The sequence below is a fragment of the Oncorhynchus gorbuscha genome, linkage group LG15, assembly GCF_021184085.1.
Source record: "Oncorhynchus gorbuscha isolate QuinsamMale2020 ecotype Even-year linkage group LG15, OgorEven_v1.0, whole genome shotgun sequence".
NCBI classification, from domain to species: Eukaryota; Metazoa; Chordata; class Actinopteri; order Salmoniformes; family Salmonidae; genus Oncorhynchus; species Oncorhynchus gorbuscha.
The window spans coordinates 23395355-23405072 of NC_060187.1; positions in this window are offsets into that span (position 1 = coordinate 23395355).

A 9718-nucleotide genomic window follows, 5' to 3' on the forward strand; every position below is an offset into this window, starting at 1 on the left:
ACAGCATTCTCACATAGGTATTCCTCTTGTCCAGATGTGTTAGGGCATTGTGCAGTGTGGTTGAGATTGCATAGTCTGTGGACCTATTTGGGCGGTAAGCAAATTGGAGTGGGTCTAGGGTGTCAGGTAGGGTGGAGGTGATATGGTCCTTGACTAGTCTCTCAAAGCACTTCATGATGACGGAAGTGAGTGCTACAGGGCGGTAGTCGTTTAGCTCAGTTACCTTAGCTTTCTTGGGAACAGGAACAATGGTGGCCCTCTTGAAGCATGTGGGAACAACAGACTGGAATAGGGATTGATTGAATATGTCCGTAACCACACCAGCCAGCTGGTCTGCGCATGCTCTGAGGGCGCGGCTGGGGATGCCGTCTGGGCCTGCAGCGAGGGTTGACACGTTTAAATGTTTTCCTCACGTCGGCTGCAGTGAAGGAGAGTCCGCATGTTTTAGTTGCGGGCCGTGTCAGTGGCACTGTATTGTCCTCAGAGCGGGCAAAAAAGTTATTTACTCTGCCTGGGAGCAAGACATCCTGGTCCGTGACTGGGCTGGTTTTATTTTGTAATCCGTGATTGACTGTAGACCCTGCCACATACCTCTTGTGTCTGAGCCATGGAATTGAGATTCTACTTTGTCTCTATACTGACGCTTAGCTTGTTTGATTGCCTTGCTGAGGGAATAGTTACACTGTTTGTATTCGGTCATGTTTCCGGTCACCTTGCCCTGATTAAAAGCAGTGGTTCGTGCTTTCAGTTTTACGCGAATGCTGCCATCAATCCACGGTTTCTGGTTTGGGAATGTTTTAATCGTTGCTATGGGAACGACATCTTCAAAGCACGTTCTAATGAACTCGCTCACCGAATCAGCGTATTCGTCAATCTGACGCAATACGAAACATATCCCAGTCCACGTGATGGAAGCAGTCTTGGAGTGTGGAATCAGATTGGTCGGACCAGCGTTGGACAGACCTCAGCGCGGGAGCTTCTTGTTTTAGGTTCTGTCTGTAGGCAGGGATCAACAAAATGGAGTCGTGGTCAGCTTTTCCGAAAGGAGGGCGGGGCAGGGCCTTATATGCGTCGCGGAAGTTAGAATAGCAGTGATCCAAGGTTTTTCCAGCCCTGGTTGCGTAATCGATATGCTGATAAAATTTAGGGAGTCTTGTTTTCAGATTAGCCTTGTTAAAATCCCCAGCTACAATGAATGCAGCCTCCGGATAAATGGATTCCAGTTTGCAAAGAGTCAAATAAATTTCGTTCAGAGCCATCAATGTGTCTGCTTGGGGGGGGAATATATACAGCTGGGATTATAATCGAAGAGAATTCCCTTGGTAGATAATGCGGTCAACATTTGATTGTGAGGAATTCTAAATCAGGTGAACAGAAGGACTTGAGTACCTGTATGTTGTTATGATCACACCACGTCACGTTAACCATGAAGCATACGCATACGCTTTCTTACCAGAAAGATGTTTATTTCTGTCTGCGCGATGCGTGGAGAAACCAGCTGGCTGCACCGATTCCGATAGCGTCTCTCCAGTGAGCCATGTTTCCGTGAAGCAAAGAACGTTACAGTCTCTGATGTCCCTCTGGAATGCTACACTTGCTCGGATTTCATCAACCTTGTTGTCAAGAGACTGGACATTGGCGAGAAGAATGCTAGGGAGTGGTGCACGAATGCTAGGGAGTGGTGCACGATGTGCCCGTCTCCGGAGTCTGACCAGAAGACCGCTCCGGTTCTCCCTTTTACGAAGTCGTTTTTTTTGGGTCGCCGGCTGTCAAATTCTTCCACACCAATCTCAACAAACCATTTTTGTGTGGCCCTCTCTTTGTGCACAGGTGCATTGTCATGCTGAAACAGGAAAGGGCCTTCCCCAAACTGTTGCCACAAAGTTGGAAGCACAGAATCTTCTAGAATTTTATTGAATGATGTACTGTTATGATTTCCCTTGGCTGGAATTAAGGGGCCTATAGCCCGAACCATGAAAAACAGCCCCTGACTATTATTCCTCCTCCACCAAACTTTACAGTTGGCACTATGCATTCGGGCAGGAAGCGTTCTCCTGGCATCCGCCAAACCCAGATTCATCCGTCCGACTGCCAGACGGTGAAGTCATCACTCCAGAGAACGAGTTTCCACTGCTCCAGAATTCAATGGCAGCAAACTTTGCACCACTCCAGCCGACGCTTGGCATTGCACATGGTGATCTTAGGCATGTGAAACCCATTTCATGAAGCTCCCGACGAACAGTTCTTGTGCTGACTTTGCTTCCGGATGCAGTTTTGGAACTCGGTTGTGAGGGTTACAACTGAGGACAGACGATTTTTTACATGCTACCAGCTTCAGCACTCGGTGGTCTCATTCTGTGAGCTTGTGTGGCCTACCGCTTAATGGCTGAGCCGTTTTTGCTCCTAGATGTTTCCACTTCACAATAACAGCACTTACTAACTGGGGGCAGCTCTGGCAGGGCAGAAATTTTACAAACTGACTTATTGGAAAGGTAGCATCCTATGACGGTGCCACGTTGAAAATCACTGAGCTCTTCCGTAAGGTCATTCTACTGCCAATGTTTGTCTATGGAGATTGCATGGCTTTGCGCTCGATTTTATATACCTGTCAGCAACGTGTGGCTGAAATAACCGAATCCACTAATTTGAAGGGGTGTTCACATACGTTTGTATATATAGCGTAAGAATCACTCCCTTTTACCCAATGTATGTGTGAGATTTGGAAGAGAGAATTGCAGGCAATGGGGGTCGGTGCCGTTTAAGATGGAGGAGGACAATGTTTTTTAAAATGATCATTGCCTTATACCTGTATTCAAAAGATTACTGATCTAGGATAAGGTTCCCTTTCCATATTATAATTTTTCATTATGATCTCTAGAAGGCAAAACCTATCCTATATCAGTACTCATACTCAGAGACTCTTTGTGAATACTGGCCAGAGGCAGAGAAACCCTCAGCTACAAACAACAATTATTACACATTATAAACTGGGTGGTTCGAGCCCTGAATGCTGATTGGCTGACAGGCATGGTATATCAGAGCTCTAATTACGCTGGTAGCCAGTTTATAATTAAGCAATAAGGCCCGAGGAGGTGTGGTATATGGCCAATATACCACTGCTAAGGACTGTTCATAGGCACAGCCCTTAGCCGTGGTATACAGGCGATATACCACAGCCCCCCGAGGTGCCTTATTTATATTAAATTGCTTAAGTAGAACAATTTTTACACCATACAGATCATAACAAAACTTCAAAAACAACTATACCCAACAATTATTATTAATCAGTCAACGCTAGTAGTAATGTACTAGCGTTACTAGCGTTACCCCCACTACCCTTGCCACCACTGCTGAAAAACTCCTAGGGGCAACACTGCATTCGGCTAGATTATAATCACATCTCAGACTCCCACATTAACTAAATCAGACCAGTTTCAGAGGCTGATTAGAATAATCCTTTAGGAAACTCATTGTCACCACAGCTGTCTTTTAAGGGGGGGGGGGGGTGAGAAGGATTACTTTTACCTAGGATAGGATAAAGCAATCCTTCTCACCCCCTTAAAAGATTTAGTTGCACTATTGTAGAGTGGCTGTTCCACTGGATGTCATAAGGTGAATGCACCAATTTGTAAGTCGCTCTGGATAAGAGCGTCTGCTAAATGACTTAAATGTAAATGTAAATGTCTGTATACATGAACTGTGACTGTGATAACAGTGTGGAATGATTCCAGAGGTTGGTGACTAGGCAAGGGGGTTGTAAATGTGTATTCCTATCAGGGCAGTCAGACACAGTAAGTTGGCATATTATAAGGACAGACACCCACTGAATTAAATAGAACACTTATATCAAATATGCAGACACCAATGATACAAATATCTGGGACTGGGACTGCACCAAGAACATCTAGTGCTGTCTCAGCATGCAGCAGGATGTTTACTGGGAAGTTATCATGCATTGCATTAGCCTCATTGGACCGTCTACAACTGATAGAACGAGAGTCATTTCTCTCTTTCTGTCTCTGTGTGTGTTTGCGTATTTGTCTGTCGTATGTTGTATGTGTGTCCCATGTTGTGTGTGTCTCTCCCATGTTGTGTGTGTCCGTCGTATGTTGTATGTGTGTCATATGTTGTATGTGTCTGTCATATGTTGTGTGTGTCTGTCATATGTTGTATGTGTGTCGTATGTTGTGTTTGTGTCTGTCATATGCTGTTTGTGTCTGTCGTATGTTGTGTGTGTCTGTCGTATGTTGTGTGTGTCTGTCGTATGTTGTGTGTGTGTGTGTCATATGTTGTGTCTGTGTCTGTCGTATGTTGTGTTGTCTGTCATAGGTTGTGTCTGTCGTATGTTGTGTGTGTGTCTGTCATATGTTGTGTGTGTCGGCCGTATGTTTTGTGTGTCTGTTGTATGTTGTATGTGTGTGTGTCGTATGTTGTGTGTGTCTGTCGTATGTTGTGTGTGTATGTATCGTATGGTGTGTGTGTCATATGTTGTTTGTGTGGTATATTGTGTGTGTGTCTGCCTTATGTTGTGTGTGTCGGTTGTATGTTGTGTGTGTCTGTTGTGTGTTGTCTGTGTACGTGTCATATGGTGTGTGTGTCTGTCGTATGTTGTGTGTGTGTCTGTCATATGTTGTGTGTGTCGGTCGTATGTTGTGTGTGTCTGTTGTATGTTGTCTGTCTGCGTGTCGTATGCTGTGTGTGTCTGTAGTATGTTGTGTGTGTCTGTCGTATGTTGTGTGTGTGTGTCGAATGTTGTGTGTGTGTCTGTCGTACTTTGTGTGTGTGTGTGTTTATCATATGTTCTGTGTGTGTCTGTCGTATGTTGTGTGTGTGTGTGTCTGTAGGATGCTGTGTGTGTGTGTCTGTCGTACGTTGTGTCTGTCTGCCTTATGTTGTGTGTGCCGGTCGTATGTTGTGTGTGTATGTATCTTATGTTGTGTGTGTCTGTCATATGTTGTGTGTGTGTGTGTGTGTGTGTCGTATGTTGTGTGTGTCCTCTTCTCTTACCCATTTAAGGCTGTGGGTGTGACAGACAGACACTGGTCTTGCAGCTCTGTAGCCAGCACACCGTCTGGTTAGCCCACAACTGGGCTAACCAGACTGCCCTGCAACTGTTCACTGCCACACAGCAGAGTCACAGCATTCTGTACAGTCTGGATAGAACACGATTATTAACTGTTATCTCTTCTTTAATTAAGAGACTTTTCTCTTTCTCTCCCTCACAACACACACAGCAGGATTACAAAACACACACACAGACAGACACAATAGTGCTGCGCAGGTCAGCTGTTTCACCCGCACCCGCAATTGCTAATAACACATCCGCAATCGCCCGACTGCTACCATCCAGAAGACGAGGTCAGTAAAGGTGCATCAAAGTTGCTACCGAGAGACTGAAAATCATCTTCTATCTCAAGACCATCAGACTGTTATATAGCCATCACTAGGCGGCTACCACCCGGTTACTCAACCCTTCACCTTAGAGGCTGCTGCCCTATATACATAAGCATGGAATCACTGGTCACTTTTATAATAGAACACTAGTCACTTTAATAATGTTTACATACTGCTTTACTCATCTCATATGTATATACTGTATTCTATTCTACTGTATTTTTTGTCAATGCCACTCCGACATTGCTCGTCTTAATATTTATATATTATTTTACTTTAGATTTGTGTGTATTGTTGTGAATTATTAGATATTACTGCACTGTTGGAGCTAGGAACACAAGCATTTCGCTACACCCGCAATAACATCTGCTTGTCACACCCTGACCTTAGTATTCTTTGTTTTCCTTGTTATTTTGGTTAGGTCAGGGTGTGACATGGGTGATGCATGCGTTTTATGCTAATCTAGGGGTTTTGTATGTTTATGGGGCTGTCTTCTTTCTAGGTATTTTGTATGTTTATGGTTACCTAGATTGGTTCTCAATTAGAGGCAGCTGTCTATCGTTGTCTCTGATTGGGAACCATATTTAGGCAGCCATATTCTGTAGGTACTTTGTGGGTGATTGTTTCCTGTCTTTGTGTTCTCTGCACCAGATAGGACTGTTTCGGTTTTGCCACGTTTGTTATTTTGTATTTGTGTAGTGTTCACGTTATCGTCTTTCATTAAACATGTTGAACACGAACTACGCTGCATTTTGGTCCTCCTCTCCTTTGACGGAAGAAAGCCGTGACACTGCTAAACGTGTATGTGACCAATACAATTTGATTGATATGTTTCAATCTGAGGCCCGCACCCAAACATAAACCGAAAATATAGAAAGTGCACCATAGGACTGCTGAGCGTTTCACAGGGGTGCAGGATTTCTTTGGTTCCCTGATTTATATATGTTTCTGCTTATAATTTCTGACATTTTGGTAGGCTATTTATTAGTCAACTTGTCAAAATTTGATACATGCTGCTTCTCTTTTGTCATTATATTACAAAATAATGTAATAGATCGATAGAATAAATGCTTCAATCTAGTTGACATCTGTAAAGTTCCTCTCTGTCATCTTCTTTCTCGGAGGAAAGGAGTTTAGGGACTGTGGAGAAAATGCAATTACGGCAACAAAAAAAACGGGAAAGATTTTCTGTGAAAAATGTCCAAATGAAATCAGTTTGACTAGTTGTAAGGAAATAGAAAGCTGTAGAAACGACCCAAAATGTTTCTGATTCCAGTTCAGCTTCGATGCATATTTTATGTAGTTAAAATACTATTCGCTTTTATGATGCTGACAGCATCTCAAGATGCAGAAATAAATCAATCATATTTCTCCGCTCCTGGTGCGAAGTGCAAATTTGGTGTATCATTTGTACAATCATTTTACTGCAAGAAATGCTTAATTCTGCAAGAGTTAATTAATATTACGTCTATGTAAGAGGTTATTGACCTACAGTCAGTGTCCAGATTTCAAATCCATGATGTGGAGTGCAAGTACACACGTCAGGAGAAGGGTAGAGAATTGGGATGCAGCCACTCACTCAATTACCAGACCTGATTACACTGCTACATCTGTCTGTATCCACACTGTCCTCCTGAACACGCCTTCCATAAAGGACTGTTATTCAATAAAGATGACCCGCTCATTTGATCATGTTTGGATTGACCTCCTGTTGGGACTTCCTGTCAGGCACTGAAATAGAAAATGAGTTGAGGATGTTGGGGTGTGTGTGTCTGTGTGTAACCCACCATGGCTCCAGTCACAGCGGTTAGACAAGCTGTCTGAACATCACAAGGCAACATGGCAAAGTTTCTCTCTGACCAGCTCTTCACATAGTGCTGAGCCCACCTAGAACATACAGTACAAACGAGTGTTAGAGATAGAGAACCTGTCACCACACATTCCACTGCTGCACGCTTATTGCTTGTTAAACACCTTTTTACCTTGTTTTTATTGAGACATGTATGAACGAATGAGATATTTGACGCCAGCTGGGGATTGTACATGTTCTGTAGATAGCAGCCTTAATCACAAGACCAAGACCAGGCACTCATTAAACTTCCTGATTATTATCATGGCAAATCCATTGATATACAGTAACCATCCACTGACTAGCCAATGAGGCTCAGTGTGACTGTCTACTGTGTGTGATGAGATTCAGTGTGCACCGTTACTGTCTCTTTAAGGTCTGAGGAGATGAATGGTCAGGTCTGTGTCCATAACCTATTATCCAGCCTGACATCCAACTGAGAGAGCTGCCACACTCTCTCTCTCTCTCTGTCCGTCCGTCCGTCCGTCCGCCCGCCCGCCCGCCCGCCCGTCCCAAATGGCACTATTCCCTATAGTGGACTACTTTTGACCAGGACTCATAGTAGTGCACTACAGGTAACAGGGTGCCATTTGAGACGCATCCTAGGACTGTTCAACAACTTTTAGTTAAGGCAGTGGTACTGAGAGAAGTGATGAAATCCAGTATCGTCGCTGAAATGGAGTGAAACTGAACTCAGATTCTTAGTCCCATTTTCAGGGTAGTGGCCAGAGATGGTTGGTTAGCTCCCGAGGCCTGAGGGGTGAGAATGTCAGCGCCTCCACACACACACACAGACACACGCACACACACACACGTGACTCAAACACTTCACCCACAGCGGACTGGAGGCAGGCAGCACATCCCGGCCCACACACCCACAACATCACAACCAATCAGCTTACCACAACTTTCATAGTAAAAATACTATCCTTCTGATCTACATTCCCACATTTCTCTCTGTGTTTACCGCAATGCCAATCCGATCCTCACCAGACAGTTAGTTACTTTGTGGGCAGAAAGTGGGTCTATGTAGGGGTGGTCTGAGGTAAAGGGAAATGTGATTTAAGGCAAAGAGGAAGACGCGAAGTGAGAGGCTTCACTCGCCAAAATTGGTCCAAAGTAAGCCCAATGCGTTTCTATGGGCTTAATATGCAACCTAAGCTTGTCGCCTGTCTTCCCGCCTTTAGGACAACGACTCCAATTGTTTGGGTGGAGCATCTCATCATTATATACAGATCTCTGCTTAAGGCAATTTGTGGTAAGGAGGATGGAAAGGAAAGCATAACCTCAGGTGGTCTAGTCCTCAACAACAACAACAACAACCCTTGTAACCACCATGCTAAAGTGTCAGGAGTAGTGAATGAATGGAGAGGCTGTGGAAGTCCCACAAGGAAAAAGCCTCTGCTGAGCTGCAAATTATTGATCTGTTCAGATAATTCTCACAATTAGTACTCCAACTGACTCCTGCTTCAAACAAAGGAAGGACAAAATGAACCTGGGCCTGTCTGTCTGACATCTGACACAGCAGCCCATCCGAAGCATACTGTACCAAGACTAAAGGATTATTAAAAAGTTATACTGTAATGTAAACTTCCCATTGGGGTTTTAGTTGTTTTGTTGTGTGTATTTTTCTGCCAGATTAAATCCACACACAGATGGTGAAGTTCGAGTTAGGCCTGAATGACCAGACTGAAAAACAAACAAGGCCGTCACTATTTACACAGTGCCCATAGCGGAGGTGACTTATTTTTTGGGCCATTAATACAACTTCTGTTAGATTCTCAGAGATGTTTGGATAGCTATTATAGCTAGTGACCTCCATAACATAGGGAATAACATAGGACAACATGGTGACCTAATGTTGGCCCTGTTGAGGAACACTTACACAATCCTCATTCTCATGTCTATCGTACTCTGCATGATGCAGATTAAGTCACTTTTCTTATTCAATGATATAAAATGTTGAAGGTGATAAACCGGATTGGGGTCAATTGCACTAAATTGGGATTTCAGTTTACCGAATGACTGAATTGCAATGGAATCAAATCAAATCAAATTGTATTTGTCACATGCCGAATACAAATGGTATTACCTTACCATGAACTGCTAACTTACAAGCCCTTAACCAACAATACAGTTCAAGAAATAGAGTTAAGAAAATATTTACTAAAAAAACTAAAGTAAAGAATAAAATAAAAATTAACACAATAAAATAACAATCATGAGGCTATATACAGGGGGTACCGGTACCGAGTCAATGTGCGGGGGTAAAGGTCAGTCAACGTCATTGGTACATGTAGGTAGGGGTAAAGTGACTATGCAGAGATAATAAACAGCGAGTAGCAGCAGTATAAAAACAAAGGGGTGGGGTGTCAATGTAAATAATCCGGCTGGGCATTTGATTAATTGTTCAGCAGTCATATCGCTTGGGGGTAGAAGCTGTTAACTAGGGCTGCAATCCCATTAACGGGATCA